Genomic DNA, 19,706 nt, shown 5'->3' on the forward strand with positions numbered 1-19,706 from the left:
TATATTTTATTAAATTTTAAAATGAGAATGAGACACTGTTGTACAATCAAAGCGATCGGTTTACAGTTTCGTGTTTTATACTTAATACTTTATTTTGAACGTACTAGCATGCTAACATTGTTAGCGTCCTTCTTACCTGGTCTCTGCTACTGCTCTTCGGTGAATAACATCTGCCCGTTCATCATGTGGGTTTTCTCCTGGACTGTCCTTTCCTTATTAATATATCCAGCGGCAACCCTGATCCAATACCTGAGTGCTGAGCTCCTTCAACTTCGGATCCACCAGTCCACTCCGCCGCCGGTACTGCAGTATTTCCCAGACATTGCTCGCTGTCCCCATCGGACTTACATCCAACGTGGTGCTAGACGAAGCTACCACATTGATGACTCCAATGCCATAAACTCCATCTGGTCCTCATCTCAGGTCGGCTAACGCTAGCTTCTCCAACCAACATTGCAACGTCACATTTGGATTATTCAACATCCGTTCTCTTTCTGGCAACGGGCAAGTACTGCAGGACCTCCTCCTTGACCGAAAATATGACTTTCTTTGTCTAGCGGAGACATGGCAACAACCCAATGACTTTTCTCACCTGAACGAGTCTACTCCACCTGGGTTTGTTTACGTCAGCCAACACCGTCTCACCAGCAGAGGGGGAAGTCTTGCCATAATTCACCGCAAGATTTGGGAGGTCTCCTCTGTCACTGTACTTATATATATATACTTGTATATATATATACAACTATTTTAGTTCATGTTTACCTTCCTCCTAAACCCAATAAGGATTTCATTGATGATTTCACTACATTTCTCACCCACATCTGTTCCCTCTCATTCAATATAATCCTGTTGGGTGATTTCAACATTCACATGGACAACACCAATCATACTTTCACTCAGGACTTCACTTCATGCCTGGACAGTTTTGGTCTCCAACAACGTTGGTTTCCCCACCCTCTCTAAAGGACATGTTTTGGACTTAAGATGTTGCTCAGGTGTTACTCCCTTCAATTGTTCTGCAGTCCATCGTCCCATTTCTGATCATATGCTAGTTTAATTTAATTTGAGTCTCTCACTATTCAAAATCAAACAGTCACGTGTTATGTCATTCCGCAACATAAAAAATATTAATTTAGCAGACCTCACAACAGGCATCATCAATTTCCCCATCATCAATCAGCTATGCACCCTGGATCAGCTGGTCTCTATTTACAATGATGGTCTCCAAACTCTACTGAATTCACTTGCTCCCCTCAAAACCCGGACTATCTCATTTTCCCACTCTGCCCCCTGGTTCACCCCTCACCTACGTCAGCTGAAGGCCAAAGGACGTCAGCTGGAGCGGCTTTCCAGAAAATCCGGACTCGCTGTTCCCAAGCAGATGTATCATGATCACATTCTCCGCTATAAAGATGCCCTCTCCTGAGCCAAATCAGAATACTTCGCTGAATTAATCACTGCTGGCGCTGGGAACACCAGGACCCTGTTCTCAGTGCTCAACAGCACACTACGTCCCCCAGATTCCCTTCCCCCTTACTTTTACTCCAGTGACCACTGTAACTCCCTGTCTTTCTTCAACTCTAAAATAACCACTATCCACCAGCAACTGACCCCCATCACGTCCAGTTCTCCATCTCCACTAGTTCTCCACGCTCCCCTCACTGCACCTCTCTCATGCTTCCAACTCCCATCTGCCGCCGATTTATCAGAAGTCATCCGGAATCCAAAACCATAAACCTGCCAACTTGACCCCCTGCCATCCTCCCTGATTTTAGCCTCCCTTCCATCTCTGCTGCCTTTGATAACTGCCACTGTCCATTCCTCCCTGACCACTGGTTCTGTCCCATCATCTTTTAAATCTGCTGCAGTGACACCAATATAAAAAAAAAACCTGGTGCAGACCCCAGCAACTACAATAACCTTCGTCCCATCTGCAACCTGCCATTTCTTTAAAAAATACTGGAAAAGGCAGTCGCATCACAGGCCCAGGCTCATCTGTCCAACAATAACCTCTATGACCAATTCCAATCTGGCTTTCACCCCCGCCACAGCACAGAAACGCCCCTCCTTAAATTTACAAACGACCTCCTAATGGCAGCTGACTCCGGACTATTATCCATGCTCATCCTTCTTGACCTGAGCACGGCCTTCGATACCATCTCACACTTCATCCTCCTTGACAGATTGGATTCAATTAGCATAACTGACACACCCCTAGACTAGTTCCACTCATATCTCTCTGGCCGTACTCAGTTCATCCATTTGAAATCATTCACATCCCACCCATCCCCCCTCTCTTCCGGTGTTCCCCAGGGCTCTGTCCTGGGCCCTCTCCTATTCATTATTTATCTCCTCCCATTTGGACTGATATTCTGCAACATAAAATCCTTTTCCACTAACTTTTCCAATGTGGACAACACCCAGCTCTACGTTTCTTCCAAACCCACTTCCACCTTCCCACCTTCCTCCCTCTGTGCCTGCTTACAGGAAATCAAAGCCTGGTTCTCCTCAAATTTCCTCAAACTCCACAGTAACAAAACTAAGGTAATCCTTATTGGTACAAAGTCCACTCTCTCCAAACATCCCAGCTTCACCCTCAACATCAACAATTACTCTGTTTGCCCCGCCCCACAGGCTAAGAGTCTGGGTGTCTTCCTCGACAGCACCCTATCTTTCCACACCCACATCAACAACACCATCCGGTCCGCCTACTTCCACCTCCAGAACATCAACTGCCTCCACTCTTCACTCACTCCCAACAGCGCAGCTATCCTGGTTCGCTCTCTGGTCACTTCCTGCCTGGACTATTGCAATTTCCTTTTATTTGGTCTTCCCCACAAACTGCTCCATAAACTCCAGCTGGTCCAGAACTGAGCTGCCCGGGCATCACCAAAACACCATCCATCAGTCACATCACCCCCTTTCTACACCAACTCCACTGGCTTCCCATCAAACACTGTATCAACTTCAAAATCCTCCTCTTGACGTTTAAGGCCATCCATAACCTCGCCCCCCAGTCTGCTTGAGCTGGATTCATTTAGAAAAAGTACATTTTTGATTATTGTGATTTTTTTTTCTGTTGGAATGTAGCTAAGCACATTTACTCACTACTGCACTTAGGTACAAAGTACTTTAAGAACTTGAGTTTTTTTTCATATTACTTTCTACTTTTACTCCACTACATTTCAGTGGGAAACATTATATGTTTTACATCACTGCATATGTAATAATATACGTGATGTATAATAATAATCACAAGAGCCATTTTCCTCTATTGAGTATGCTACTTTTTACTTTTAATATTTCAAGTATTTCTTTTTGTGGTCATATGTTTTTTCTTAATTGACATTTTCACTGCACGATATGTACTTGTATTGTAACAGAGTAGTTTCACGGAGTGGTATTAGTACTTTTGCTTTGTTATGGTTTTGAAAACTTCGCCCGCTTTTTTTTTTTTCGACCTATCGGCATGAGCAAATCCCTCTTTTCTGCACTTGACGGTACATGCCCACAACGGACGACGTGGAGCTGAACCTTATGGAGCTGGACCGTTTTGAGCTGCACCTAATTGCTGCAACGACTCTCGTGTTTATCAGCATTCTTGTGCTTGGCACACTCATTTGGTGAGTAATATTTTATCCTTGTTTAGACAGTTTTCTTTCTGTAAGTAAGCCATGATTTTCGTGCTTGCTAGTAGCCTAATGATGTGTGTAGTAATGATGGCTAAAAGCTGAACTATATTATACATAACGTAGGTCGTACCTTTAGATGAAGCTTGGTCAGTGTTTTATTATTTTTTCTATATTTCTTCATCAGTGTTGTAAATATGGAACATTAAAGACTGTCACGTTAAAGTTGAGGAGAAACTTTAGTGTAACGGTCGCGGGCGTGCTGGTCACATGCACTAGCACAACTGCTTTTTTTTTTTGATGCCAATGATTTATCGAGTACTGACTCACGAAGAGAGACTGATTCCGGCGGTTTGTGAGTTTCCATGAACAGGAGGGCATTCACATGGCAGAACATGTATGTATAATTTTATTTTAAGCTAGGCTGCTAAGTGGTACTATGCTAACTTAGCTAAATTTAGCCACCAACAATAACAGTCTGTGCTTGTCAAAGTTAGGTGTGTGACTGGAGATGTCACCACAGTCAACTAACGTTATGTTATTTTATTTAACCCTCTTCACTTAACACTAATTAACATTTGTAGCTGTGCCGTTTCCATAGTTACCACGCTGCTGTGAGTCGCGCAGTGCTTGTCTGAATACACGAGGAACGCAGTGAGAGCCCACAGATCAGACTTGGTACAGACAAAAGTGTCTCCCTATCTGAAAAGATCTTAACACCCAGTTTATCATAGGGAAAGTATTTGCTGACATACTCAGTGGCCTAAGTTATTCTTTAAGGTCATGTTGTCTAGAATATGTACATTATAATACTGTCTTTGTGGGTAACAGGCCTATGATACAGTTTTTACTTGTACTGGACTCAAGATGTTTGTGAGTTGTGGTGAGCTTTGGTTATATTAGATTGTTGTAATCTTTTTAACTGTCCCCTTACAGGCTCAGGCAAATAGTGATCAATCCACAGTTCCCTTGATGTCTAGCCACATAAGTGAGTTTTTTTTATTATTTACCTTTTGTACTGCAGTGTTCATTTGGTAACTGTTCTTGTCTTAAAGTTCAATGATTAAAAGCTTGACAATTAGATAATTTTTTTTCTTTCTATTTTCCTTTCAGATTTTTAAGAAGACAAAAAAAACTTATATGCAGTAGATGTGTAAGTACTGCACATTTTGTGCTGAAAAGAGGGGAATATCACCACTACCGTGCCTTCATAAGGAGTGCCTGTGCACATTTAAATCTTTCAATGCACTCAAAGTCCACTTATCAACATGGCACACTCTAAAGGACCTAGGGAACGTGGGTGAAACCGCTTTCCATTGTCAGCTGTGTGACTTTGTGGAGCCTGGCACTGAAGCAGACTTTTTTACCCATTTACAAAGACATTTGAAGCTGAAGCAAAAGGTTTCTTGTCCATATCAAGGCTGTAACTTTCAGAGCAATGTTTATTCAACCTTTAATGCATATAAAAGCAAAGAACATCAAGACCACAATAAGATGGCATTCAAACCTGAAATTGTGTCACATAAGGAGAGTGGTTGTGGAGTGCGTATGCTGACGGTCTGACGGCTTTGCTTTGCGGTAAGACGTATTGCATCACTTCCTGTTGCTTTGTGTGTGCACTGTGACAGTTCTCGCTCTTCTTGTACTACTAATAATCACCTTATTTCTCCCTATAATTTACACATCTTGCATAGTTAACTCTATCCCATACTTGTTATATTCTAAAGCTCACTCTTACAGATCTTTAGTTTTTATTTTTCACTTTTTAGCGTTGTGTCTGGTTCTCTAGCTTAGCATGGCTACCAGTTCTCTTCCTCCATCTCCTGCTTTCACCTGCTCCGTGTGTCAGATGTTTAGTTACTCCTCTGCCTCCTTTAGTGGTAATGGTACATGTAACAAATGTAGTCTTTTTGTAGTTTTGGAGGCAAGGTTATCTGAATTGGAAGCTCGGCTCTGCACTGTTGAAAACCACCCGATAGCGAGCCAGGCCCCTTTAGTCAGTGCGGAGCCACCTAGCGTAGCTAGCTCTGTTAGTCGTCCCCGAGCAGATCCCGAGCAGCCGGGACTTAAGAGTGGCTGGGTGACTGTCAGGAAGAGGAGTCATAGTCCTAAAGTCAAGCCCGTGGTTCACCATCAACCTGTCCACGTTTCTAATAGATTTTCTCCACTCAGCGACACACCCGCTGAGGACAAAACCCTGGTAATTGGCAGCTCTATAGTCAGAAACGTGGCATTAGCGACACCAGCGACCATAGTCAAATGCATTCCAGGGGCCAGAGCGGGCGACATAGAATCCTATTTAAAACTGCTGGCTAAGGATAAACGTAAATACGGTAAAATAGTTATTCACGTCGGCGGTAATGACACCCGGTTACGCCAATCGGAGGTCACTAAAATTAATGTTGCATCGGTGTGTAATTTTGCCAAAACAATGTCGGACTCCGTAGTTTTCTCTGGACCCCTGCCAAATCTGACCAGTGATGACATGTTTAGCCGCATGTCCTCATTCAATCGCTGGTTGTCTAGATGGTGTCCAGCAAACAACGTGGGCTCCATAGATAATTGGCAATCTTTCTGGAGAAAACCTGGTCTGATGAGGAGAGACGGCATCCATCCCACTTTGGAAGGAGCGGCTCTCATTTCTAGAAATATGGACGAATTTATTAGTCATCCAAAAACATGACATCCCAGGGTTGAGACCAGGATGCAGAGTTGTAGTCTTACACACTTCTCTGCGGCTTCCCACCTGATGCTGCCCCCCCTCAATCAAAAAACACAAAAGGAGCAAATCCTCTTGTGCAAAAAAAAATTAAAACAAAAACTTTAACTGAACAAAAACATCAAACTATTAAATGTGGTTTGCTGAATATTAGATCTCTCCCTTTGAAGTCTCTGTTAGTGAATGATTTGATCTGTGATCATCATATTGATATATTTTGTCTTACAGAAACCTGGCTGCAGCAGGAGGATCATGTTAGCATTAATGAATCAACTCCCTCTGACTATTTAAATGTTCACGTTCCTCCAACCACAGGTAGAGGAGGAGGAGTGGCAGCTATCTTCAGATCAGGGTTACTAATCAGTCCTAGACCCAAGATTAGTTTTAGCTCTTTTGAATCTCTGATTCTCAGTTTTTCCCACCCAAAGTGGAAATCACAAAAAACTCTTGTGTTTGTTGTTGTGTATCGTCCACCTGGCCCTTATTCTGAGTTTCTGTCTGAATTCTCAGAGTTTTTATCCCAGTTAGTGCTGAGTACAGTTAAAGTCATTGTAGTGGGTGACTTTAATATTCATGTAGATGTTGAAAATGACAGCCTAAATATTAACTTTAATTCTATATTAGACTCTATTGGATTTTCTCAAAGTGTTCACAGACCTACTCACTGCCTTAATCATACCCTTGACCTTGTGCTGATTTATGGCATTGAGAGTGAACAGTTAACAGTGTTCCCTCATAACCCTGTCTTGTCTGACCATTTTTTAATAACTTTTGAATTTACATTACTTGACTACACGGTTTCTGAGAAGAATTCTACATATAGAAGGTGTCTGTCAGAGAATGCTGTAACCAGATTTAAAGAGTTGATTTCATCATCCTTTTCTTCACTGCCATGTGCTGATATGACACAGGATGGCTACCTAAATTTTACTCCAGTAGAACTTGACTCTCTTGTTGACAGCACTACAGCTTCAATGCGTACAACACTGGACAATGTTGCCCCTCTGAAAAGGAAGGTAATCAGTCAGAAGAGGTTGGCTCCTTGGTATAATTCACAGCTGCGTGCATTAAAGCAGACTGCAAGAAAGCTGGAGAGACAGTGGCGTTCCTCTAATTTAGAAGAGTCTCAATTAGTCTGGAAAGATAGTTTAATAACGTATAAGAAAGCACTTCGTAAAGCTAGAACTGCGTATTATTCATTATTGATAGAAGAGAATAAGAATAATCCCAGGTTTCTTTTCAGCACTGTTGCCAGGCTGACAAAGAGTCCGAGCTCTGTTGAGCCATGTATTCCTTTAACTCTCAGCAGTGATGATTTCATGAGATTCTTCATCAATAAAATTGTTTCTATCAGAGAGAAGATTAATGGAATCCTTCCCATTATTATCACTGATGTATCATCAAGTAGAGGAGCTTTAGAAGTATCTTTCGAACCTGATTTGTATTTAGACAGCTTCTGTCCAGTTGATCTTTCTGAGCTAACAACAGCAATAGTCTCTTCTAAACCATCAACTTGTATGTTAGACCCAATCCCAACCAGACTGTTCAAGGAGGTTTTCCCCTTAATTGACACTTCCATATTGGATTTGATCAATCGGTCTTTGTTGACAGGATATGTACCTCAGACTTTTAAGGTTGCTGTAATTAAACCTTTACTTAAAAAACCTACTCTTGATTCAGAAGTGTTGGCTAATTATCGACCTATATCCAATCTCCCTTTTTTGTCCAAAGTTCTTGAAAAAATAGTTGCAGTTCAACTTTGTGATCATTTACATAGAAATAATCTGTTTGAAGAGTTTCAGTCAGGATTCAGAGTGCATCATAGCACAGAAACAGCACTGGTGAAAGTTACCAATGATCTCCTGTTAGCCTCTGATAGCGGACTTGTTTCTGTGCTTGTCCTGTTGGATCTCAGTGCTGCATTTGATACGATCGATCACAGCATTCTGTTACAGAGACTTGAACATGTTATTGGGATTAAAGGAACTGCATTAGGCTGGTTTAAGTCATATTTATCTGATAGATTCCAGTTTGTTCTTGTAAATGAGGAATCTTCCTCACACGTTGGAGTAAGTCATGGAGTTCCTCAGGGTTCTGTGCTTGGACCGATTCTTTTTACTTTATACATGCTTCCATTAGGTAACATTATCAGACAGCATGGCATAAATTTCCATTGTTATGCTGATGATACTCAGCTGTACTTATCTATGAAACCAGATGAAACCTACAGGTTGGTCAGGCTACAAGCCTGTCTTAAAGACATAAAGACCTGGATGACTCAGAACTGTCTGCTTTTAAATTCAGACAAAACTGAAGTTGTTCTCTTTGGACCTGAGCGCTTCAGGGAGAAATTGTCTAGTTATATAGTTACTCTAGATGGTATTTCCTTGGCTTCTAGTTCTACAGTGAGGAACCTTGGAGTTATTTTTGACCAGAATTTATAATTTGACGCACATATAAAACTGGTTTCTAGGACTGCCTTCTTTCACCTTCGTAATATTGCTAAAATCAGGAACATCCTGTCTCAGGGTGATGCAGAGAAACTAGTTCATGCATTTGTTACTTCAAGATTGGACTACTGTAATTCCTTATTATTGGGCTGTCCCACATATTCTCTGAAAAGCCTCCAGCTGATCCAAAATGCTGCAGCCAGAGTTCTGATGAGAACTAACAGGAGAGATCATGTTTCTCCAGTTTTAGCTTCTCTTCATTGGCTCCCTGTTAAATTCAGAATAGAATTTAAGATTCTTCTTCTGACATATAAAGTTCTTAATGACCGAGCTCCATCATATCTTAAAGATTTAATTGTAAGATATTTTCCTAACAGAGCACTTCGCTCCCAAACTGCAGGTTTACTTGTTATTCCCAGAGTTTCTAAAAGTAGAATGGGAGGCAGAGCCTTCAGTTATCAGGCCCCTCTCTTGTGGAATAAGCTGCCAGTAAATGTCCGGGAAGCAGACACCCTTTCCACTTTTAAGATTAGGCTTAAAACTTTTCTTTTCGATAAAGCTTACAGTTAGGGATGGCTCAGGTAATCCTGAAACATCCCATAGTTAAGCTGCTATAGGCTTAGACTGCTGGGGGACCTCATCTGTCACACCTTTCCTCACTTTGCTCTCTTTTTCCCCTGTTTAATTTCAAAATTGATTTTATGTACATGTGACATTATTGTGGTTATTAACCTATGTTTCCCTGTTCCAACAGATATCCTTTGAATGGCGTTATGGTGTTTTTCCCCCCTCTTTTCCCTCTTTTCTGTCTTCTCAAACCCCAGCTGGTCGAGGCGGATGGCCACCCTTCCTGAGTCTGGTTCTGCCAGAGGTTTCTTCCTGTTAAAAGGGAGTCGTTCCTTTCCACAGTTGCCACAGGCACGCTCAGGACGGGAGATTGGACTGAAGACAAGTTTCGGTGCAATCTGTTGGTTTCCTTAGCTAGGATATTAATTTTTTGAATTAGCTCTATATGAATTAATTGGATTATGATTACAATGAATTGAATTCCAATTGGCTTGAATTGGACTATATTACTTAAGTGCCTTGAGATGACAATTGTTGTAATCTGGCGCTATATAAATAAAATTGAATTGAATTGAATTGAATTGAATTAATGTACTTGAGGAACCTCCACCTAATATAAATATTCAAACCAAGGACTGATGAGGTTGAAGCTGAAGTTACTGAGCTCAATGAAGATGTGTGGGACTTGGAGAGTCAGTTGGAACATAATGTAACTGCTCTTTTTCTGAAAATGTCATTGATTCTTAACTTCTCTGAAAATGCCCTGCAAGAAGTTATAGAGCAGATCAACCAAATTAATGTGCTTTCACAGCCATTGTTAAATACATTGGTTGGAAAAATACTAAATCAACATTGTGGAGATGTAGAGGACTCTTTAGTGAGTGAGATAGCCAAAGTATTTACCGAGAGTAATGTATTCCTGAAATTCACTTCTACTGGGGGGTCATTGTCAACCACTAGCAAGCGAACATCATACATTTCAAAAGAATTCTCAGTGGTAACTTCTGTTGAGTTTGTCTTAAAAAATGACAGGCAGACAGTTGTGTATATATTACCCTCCTGACCTAGGGGTGTCAGGGAGGGTCTAGATAGCCTTTGCCGCGACGTCTGTAGGCTGTATGTAAATACAAAAAAAACAGAGCGATATCGGCCTTTATACAGCAGGACTGCAGGATTTATTCTGATAACCCAACAATGCACATTAGTAATTATTATATTATTACGTGCATAAATGTGACGCTTCTGTCCATCACCACAACAAAACAACACAAAACAAACCCCTTTCTTTCTTGCTTACATTTTACATTGTACCCCGTTAGCAGTTAGCAACCGTCACCCCAACGCATGACATTAAAACAGTTAAAACTCAAAATTACTCGGTTGTAACTCTCTATACTTTCCACTCATAACGTCGATACTCTTAAAACTTGTTTTAAAACACAGACATGTACATTTGGATAAGTTAACCCCACCTGTATGTAAATACAAAAAAAACAGAGCGATATCGGCCTTTATACAGCAGGACTGCAGGATTTATTCTGCAGAATCTGCGTAGGGGTTTTGGGTCTCTCAGGAGCAAGGCGCCCCCTGTTGACATGAAAGACTATCGCGCTACTACCGAAAACAACAACAGTACAATGAAATGAGCACTGAAATCCTACTTTCTGATACAATAACATGAAATAAAAAAAACATTTATAGGGGTGTCTTGTTTTCTTTTTGTTTGTTTTAAACCATTTCAAACACAAATTTTAATGCACTCAGTATTTTTTTTTACATTTAATGAGCTTAGTTTTTACCCCTTTACATATATCGCATACTAAAAATGCTGCAGACATGACTAAACAATGGAGAAATTTTAGATAAGGCCATATCATCTGAGACAAATTTGTCACAAGGATACAGATCTCACAGGGATGGTTCCCGGTTTAAAGACAATTCTCTCTTGACAGAGGAAGAATTAAGGATTGTACCCCTTGGGAACCTCCAGAAAGAAACGCAAGCTATGTGCCATATACTTGGTACTTGGAGATCTCAACCCTAAATATTGCGCCGCTCTTCATTCCATTCAGCTTGCTCTACTTTGCAAGGTCAACAGTCTCAAAGATCATGGTTATGGTGAAATTCTCCGCCCTCTCATTCAGGACCTTGTTTTTCTTGAGCAACAGGGTGTATACGTTGAACAGTTAGGAGCCAGCATAAAAGGCACTGTATTATTTGTTGCAGCAGACAATTTAGCTGCCTATTCATTGGGAGGGTTCTTTGAAAGCGTCACAGTAAGTCAGATGTGCCGATTCTGCATGGCCAAACGGGAGCAAATACAACGCAAGGAAGTTCAGACAGGCTAATTTCAACAAAGAACAAAAGAAAATCATGACAGACAGGTGCAAGATATATTACAGGATCCTACCGTGGCTCAACAATATGGCGTGAAAAGATGCTGCCCACTTACTGAAAGCCTGGAACATTTTCACATTGTCAGTGGTTATCCGCCAAACCTTTTGCATGATCTTCTGGAGGGTGTTGTTCCCGCTGAATTGGCCTTGTGCTTGAAGGCACTAATATCAAATGGATACTTCTCACTTGAAACCCTGAATGTGGCTATCAAACAGTTTCCATATACATTTTCAGACATAACAAACCAACCTCAACTCATTGCAAAGAACTTTGCTTCCAAAGCAACAATTGGAGGAAATGGTCACGAAAATTGGACACTCCTCCGCCTTCTGCCACTACTGATAGGTCATCACGTTCCTGAGGGGGATGAAACCTGGGAGGTTATTTAGCTGCCACCTCCTTTTTCAAGCCATCTGTTGAAATTAACAGAGTGAAGTCTGTAATAGTTGCTTCATTTCCTGAAAATGTGAAAAACTTTCTCTGTCTCAGGAATAACTACCAGAACACAGTCCTTGCAGCAGCTTTTGTTTGCATAGATGGCATTAAGTACAGTGCTGATATGGTCATTTCTGTTGGATCGTGCTCAGGGCTCCCAGATTTCAGACAAATAGCAAAGATTGTGGTGATCAATACAGACATAATATTTGTCTGCAGACTCATGACATCATGGTATAATGAGCATCTTGGATCATACGAGCTCTGTAGTAGCCATATGCCCACCTTCTCTGTCACCCAGTTGCCTGAACTAAATGTTTTCCCTCTTTCACTTTACAGAGTTGGAGACAAGCAGCTTCTCACACTTAAACGTCACATTTTATGCTGAGTGACCAAATGGACCAAAGGTTGTTGCTGAGAGTCATCATCGCTGAAGATGATATAAGGAAGTTGACTTTAAATGAGAGACCACAGTCTATTGAAGAATTAAAAGTGCAACTGGTGGATAAACTGTGACTGCAGTATGAAGATCAAGACTTCCATAATGCTGTCTGCAATTTGACAGAAATAACTGATCTACCTCAAAGAGCTACGCTCAAAATCATCCCTCTTGTGACGCTCCACTTAACCGCATTGTCATCACCCGCCACAACATCAGACACTGAGATCCTGTCAACAGGAAGAGCGTCACCATCGATTAGACAGTAGTGGCCAGAGTTCTTTGACATACCCAATTTTCAATTCATGTTGAGTATAGACTCAGACAGGCAGATCTTGCTTTCATGAAGGATGAAACACGTATGACTCTACCACGAGATATGAAGCATGACATTAGAAAAGCTTGCTGAGACGATGTACAGTTTCAAGGCTTACCCTACAGATGACTTCAGCAGTGTTGCAAAAGCACTGATTAGCAAACACCCCTGCCTCACTGAGCCTGGACCACACAGATGGTATGGCTGGAAAAACAGCCTTAAATTTAAGATGACCAATTATCGAACAAAGCTTCGAAAAGCTGGATGTAGCAATCAATGGAGGCAAACAAAGTAAAGGCAGCCCAGAAGGAGAATCCTCAAGCAACAATATCAAACGGCCAAAAAGAGGTGAAGCAAACTACCTGCCTAACTTACCTGAAGGACATGATGAAACAAGTCTTAAATGCCAGAAAGGTTCTCGTGGAAGAAATTAAGAAACAACCCAATGGCACTCTCATCTCACAAATGATGGACCAATCATTCCCACTACGTAGACAAGAAATTGTAAAAAAGGAGCCTGCTGTACACAACATGGCTGAACGATGGCCAGCACTCTTCACAGAGAGACAGGTAAGATATTTTTGTTCTCAACCAATACAATAATGCCAGTCAAAAAGAAATGTAAAGTGTGTGGCTAGAAATCCAAACATACTTGTTGGAATGTTAACACCTCTGCCATCTCTCCATCCCTACCCACCCCTCTCTCTACTTTTTAAGGTGTTTGCAGAGTTTAATAGAATCGCCAGTAAGAATCTTGAGGGAGACTTCTTTGAGGCTCTGGACCTGTACACCCCGCGGTTCATCGAAATTTTCAAAACAAAAAAGGGAACTGTTGGCCGGAAACTCAGTGAGCTGATGCAGCACATGAGCTGGATAGGTTCAGTTCATTCAAGTAGGTTCATTTTGCTTTTGATCTGTATGATAGTTCATCAGTCAAGTTCCAAATGAGATGATCCAGACCAACCTGTTCTATTTTCCTGTGCTTGTGCCAAACAACTCTGTTAACTTGTCTTTTCTCTCTCTCTGTATCATTAGACACCAGACGTGACAGTACTTCGCTCTGTTGTCCTCAAAGGCATTCCGATTTTACTTGGTGACAACTTCTAGTGAATTCTTCAAGACATGCTCTGTAAGTACTTGCACATAAGTAAAAGTTTGGTGTGCATTAATATAAAACTATACCTGTGCTGCCGAAGATGTAATTCTATCTGCACAATATACAACATACATTTTGTACTCCACAGCTAATGTGAGAGGTATTTAAACAGTCAGTACATAAAAATGTACATTAATTCATTTTAAATCTAAGCAGCAGAAGTCTAGGTTGAAAGTCTAGGTATCTGTAGTCACTGTTCAAGAATATATGGACCTTGTGGACCATAGCTTCAGTTTAACCATACCAATTTTATTTTGTTGGACAATCCATGTGAACACATATTTAAAACCATATTTTCTAGCAAATGCTTTCAATTCTAAAAAATAATGTTTTAGAAGAGCATACATTGCCAATACTGAAGAGTGTGTGTCTGTGTAGGATACAGCAAGAGACGAGGCCCTAGAATGCATCACTGTTGGTGTGCTGACAGTCTTCACGAGGGTCAAAGTTCAGTGGACCTCCAGCCCATCTCCACTGCCATCATTCTGGAGGGAGGTATCGTCATGGATCGTATTAAAAACTTGTCTCAGGCAGTTTGTCTGTTATTTGGGCTTACATATGCTTTGTATTTGGATTACCCAAAAAGCATTGCAAATACTTCATCCAGACTGTGATGCTTGGACTGGGAAAGAAAAACCTCCCACCAAAATTGTTAACTCTGAAGAACAGTCTCCTGGATTAAACTAGTAAAGAGCCATCAGCTGTCAGCTATTTGCAAGTTATAATAATGTTCTCCTGTTATCAGATAAAGTTTGATGCTTTCATGCAACTGAGCTGGCTTGTTTACGATCTCAATTTAAAAAAGAAAATCCATTCAAGTCTGTACCATGTTATGCTGGTATGCTAATGGTGGACATAGTGCCACTTTGTGTTACAAAGAGTTGTTGTTAGATAATGTTGTCAACAGTGGACCTAGCAAGGTTGACCTGTTTATATTTGTGTTTTGGGAAAACTTTTAATAGTTGTAATGTAGTACAAATACAAACCCCAAGGAGTGATGTTTTTAACTTTGGACTGATGCTCGCTTTGGAACACAAAAGCATTTGTTGTACTTTCAGTTCTGATCAGAAACGCAATCATTTTAATGCACTGAAGTCCTGTAGTTATCAGGTGTTTACCTGTTTAATATTGTGAGATTGTTACATGCATAGAATTAGTTCACAAAAATGTGGGTTTATTTTTGACTTGTCCATGTCATGGTACACAGTCCAATCAAACCACAAGTTTGTTGTTTAGCTGCTGTTTTGTATTTGAATGTACAAGAAAGTGATACTTGGGAACATAACACTTGAGGGTGAATAACAGATTTAATGCACATTGTTATTACAATAGCCTAACATAGATCACACTATGAGCAATTTTACAATTAGCTTTAAAATACATTGGATATGACAGGAGAACAGTCATTTTATTGATTATTGTAAGGTTATTATATGAGTAATAAAACACAAATTTTATATTGGAGAATTGGAATCAAAAGTAATAACAATATCAAATATTTATTGTCCAGCCTAGATCTGTAAATTATGAAATGATTTATTTATTTTAATAAATGTTGTAATGCAGCTGAATCAACCCAGTGAGTGTTCTTTTAAAGTATATTTTTGTGGTGTTTTTGCCTTTATCAGGTAACAACAGCTAAAAATAGATAAGAAATAGGGGAGAAAGAGAGAAAAAGGACAAGGACCCATTCAAGGAAATTAGTTTGTTTAATTTAAGTGAACTTGAAAAATGAATGAGTAGTAAGTTGTAGGTATTTTGTCATTCTAAGTGGGGTTAAATTTGTATCAAGCAATCCACACAAAATGAAAAAAATAACACTAAGCATGCTTGTTAAGTTACATGAACTTAATTTATTTTTTTTAGTTGTACTACTTGATTTAGTACTGCACACTTAAAATAAAGCTTTTCTAACTCACTAATCTTAAGATTACTTTGCTTAATTCTTTGCATCAGCCTCTGTCTGTCCCCCATGGGGTTCAGAGCCTTCAGCCGCTCTGCCCCTCTCTGGAACTCCCTGCCCCCTGACATCAGGAATATTGACTCAGTTTCAGTTTTTAAGACTGATCTCAAAACCTACTTATTTCGACAGGCATTTGACCTGTAATATCAAGTCTTTTTGTTCTGCTGCAAACTCTGCTGTTGTCTGTTGTTTAAATTGTGTTTTATATTTTGATTGTTGTACAGCGACCTTGAGTGCCATGAAAGGCGCCTAACAAATAAAATGTATTGTTATTATTATTAGCTTGTAACTGCACTTTAAGCAGTAAATAGAAATACACAGGCTATACGTAGGGTGGCCAGATGTGTGGGACAGTCACGCATTTTCATTACTTTTCGCACGTCCCGCAAATTGAGACAATGTCCCGCATTGTTATTGACAGTCAGACTTCAGTTTTGAAATGCGTATTTTATAATCTGGCATTTATCAAATGGCTGTGTGGAGAAAGCATGGAGGGCTGTCATCCGGGGGCGGGGCGGGCTGTTTGACCATATCAATCAAATGGAAACGCTAACGCAGGTTAAGGACGCGCCCACCAACAGAAAACAATGCAAATCAGGTCAGAACGGCACGGGCATGCTGCACGAGACATGGTCGGAAAGGGAGAAAAACGACTCGTACTGTAACTAAGGAAAGAAACTGCAGCTACAACAAAGACCAGTGCAAGGCGAGTCTGGTAAAGTTTTGTGTGAAGTTTGCTTGAGTCATTTTTCCGTTTCACACAGAGGTGAATATGACGTGAAACAACACAGACAATGCGAAACACACAAAAAGCACTATAATTAAAAGAACAATTGTAGTCCTGACTGTATTTTCTGTTCAATTATACACAGTCAGGTGTGTTAACTTGAGAGGCACTGAAATAGTCTGAAAGCTCCATGCTAATATGTTTTCTTACGTGAGAAAACTTGGGAAGGTTGTATTTAAATAAGATATATAACTTTTTATTTGCAGTCTGTTATGTGCTACTGAATCAACTAGATGGCAAAGTATAGGAATGTTAACGCTAACGAGACCGGCTCTACGCAGGGGCAAGAGGGGACATTTCCCCCTCAAATCAAAATTTTTGGAAGTTGGGAAAGCACATTTGAATATAACCACAAAATTAATATATTACAAGTTGACTAAAGTAACTACAGTAGCAGAAAAATCCACAGAAAAAGGGACAGGATACAGTATCGGCTCCCTCTCGTCTCTCTGTATCTTCACAGGCTGCGCAGCACTCACACCCAGGCAGCGGGATGAAATTGGTTTTATATTCGACATTCGCCTATTTTCCGGCGTAGTAACTCACGAAATAGCGTCACGAAAACCGCACCAATAACCCTCAAGATTACCATCTTATTTTGTACAGAAAACTAAGACTAAAATTTCACAGGCTTTACTAACCAAAATAACGAAGTCTGACGAAAGACAAAAGGATGCCTTGTTCGTAACTCCAGTCTGTTGGGGGCTCAGCATTCAAAGACTGTTTTAGACAATAACAAGAAGTAAACCAAAACAGAGAACACAAGGGGCTAAACGTTACAAAATAAAACAAGAAGCAGAACTAAAAAAAAAGCCTAATCAGACCAGAACATTAATCTTCAAAAAAGATATAAGGACGAACCAAAACACATTATGTAACAGCACTAGTGTGCAATTAAGCATGTGCAATCTGGACTTCTCTTTTTAATCCTTCTTTTGACTGCATATGTAGCAATTAGAGCAATTAGAAAAACTAAATACAAGCTCTAAAACACACAGACCGTAACTGTACCCTATTCCATGACTTTAGCTACAAGGCTCTGTTATACCAGTTTTTCACTTGCAAAGTCCTTCCTTGACCTCTGCACCACAGCAGTCTGTCATTTCAAGAATAGCTTTAACTTTTCTCCCACACACATCCCAGACTCACTCACCAGATTCTGAAAAAAACAACGTACATTTTCCTTCAATCGCCTACATGGATCCTTTACATTTTCATTCGGAATTTAACAAATTACATCCTATTTCACAATTTTAGTAACACAGCTCTGTTAACCTGTTTTTCACTTACAAAAACAGGTTACAAACTTACAAAATCTTTTAACCTCTATGCACATCATTCTAAAAACCAAGCATGAGCTCTTGACTTACATTCACTTACATCTTTGCTTTCTTCGCAGCCACCTGCTTCACAATCAACATCTCGCAACCCACAGTTTGCCCAATTATTTTTCAAATTCAAACAATCAGCACCTCTGTACTCTCATCCATTTTGCTGAATAATTTCAGCAGCCACCCTGTGTGCAAGGGAAATAAGAGGCTACAAGCGCTTGCCCACTACTCTCTCCTGTATCCTTAATTTGAAGGAACCCTTGAAGCTGTCACATTAAAATTCTACAGCAAATATCTGCCACTTATAAAGATTAGGAATATTAGAAAATATCCTACCTTTCTGGCTTTCATGACTGATCTCTGGTGCCCGACTACAGAGGACTCATTGATTAGTCCTAGCAGCCTCTCAGGGGAATGCATTAACAGGAACAGCAGAGATACATGTCACATTGCATACCCTTTTATATGTGTGGATAACATTTGCATATGTGGTAAAAAAAACAACACCACCCTTGACGTGGGTTCGTACATGTCTGCATCTTGCACAAGCATCTTCTGTTGTTTACCTTAGCAGAGGACACTCTACTTCAGTCAGGACAGACAGTGTATGATGCGGATATATCGATTTGTTCCCACAGTACCTACCTGCCACCACAGGAGAGAATGACAATAGCCCACTAACTTTATGTAAGATTTCTTTAAACCAATTTTCTTTTCTGCAATCACCAGAATTTTTTCTTTTTCCTCATGTGTTTTGAAGTGAAAGTTGAATACCTCAATACAAATTGTGTGGCAATACTGGACCAGAATTTGTTAACTAATTAATTCATTAACCCTTGGACGGAAATAAAAAAAAAAAATTTCTATCATAATAAATGTTTGTCTTTTTTGTCAAAGGTTGCACATAGGCCACTAAAGTGGACGTTAAAGCATCCCATTTTCTGTTTCTGTTCCTCAGATGCACAATGTCCTAAAGATAAATAAAAACACTTGGGAAAAAAATCCTGACGGAGGCTTTCATAATTTGTGCATGAAAGGTTTAATATTTGACAAGGTACATCTGTTAAGTTGAAATGCAATGCCATCTGAAGAAGCCAGATTAGAGGATACAAAGAGAATAAACCTGTTGGGAAGGTAAAAGGGAGCTACTTTGGAAGAACCCTAATCAAGAGAAAATTCTAAACCCAATTTTTTTCCCAACACATTTACATTTATGTTAAATCATAGTTTGGACATATTCTATATTGTGTATACATTTTACGACATGGTCGAAATATAGAAAAACCTACACACATCTCACACCTTTGACTGATACTGTATGATTAAAACGTGTGTGCGGTCTAATACAACACTTCTGTAGCTCACCATGTTCAGTTTTTGTTCAAATTGGCCCATTCTTTCAATTTAATTGGTATTTTTAATATTACTTTTGTTATCATATTGCCTTTGTCCTTGTCTATTCCCAACAGTACTCCTTCAACTTATGTGCACGACTGCTCTAAATGTTACATCCATCT

Source organism: Leuresthes tenuis, unplaced genomic scaffold (assembly GCF_036924035.1).
Source record: "Leuresthes tenuis unplaced genomic scaffold, fLeuTen1.0.hap1 SCAF_3, whole genome shotgun sequence".
NCBI lineage: Eukaryota > Metazoa > Chordata > Actinopteri > Atheriniformes > Atherinopsidae > Leuresthes > Leuresthes tenuis.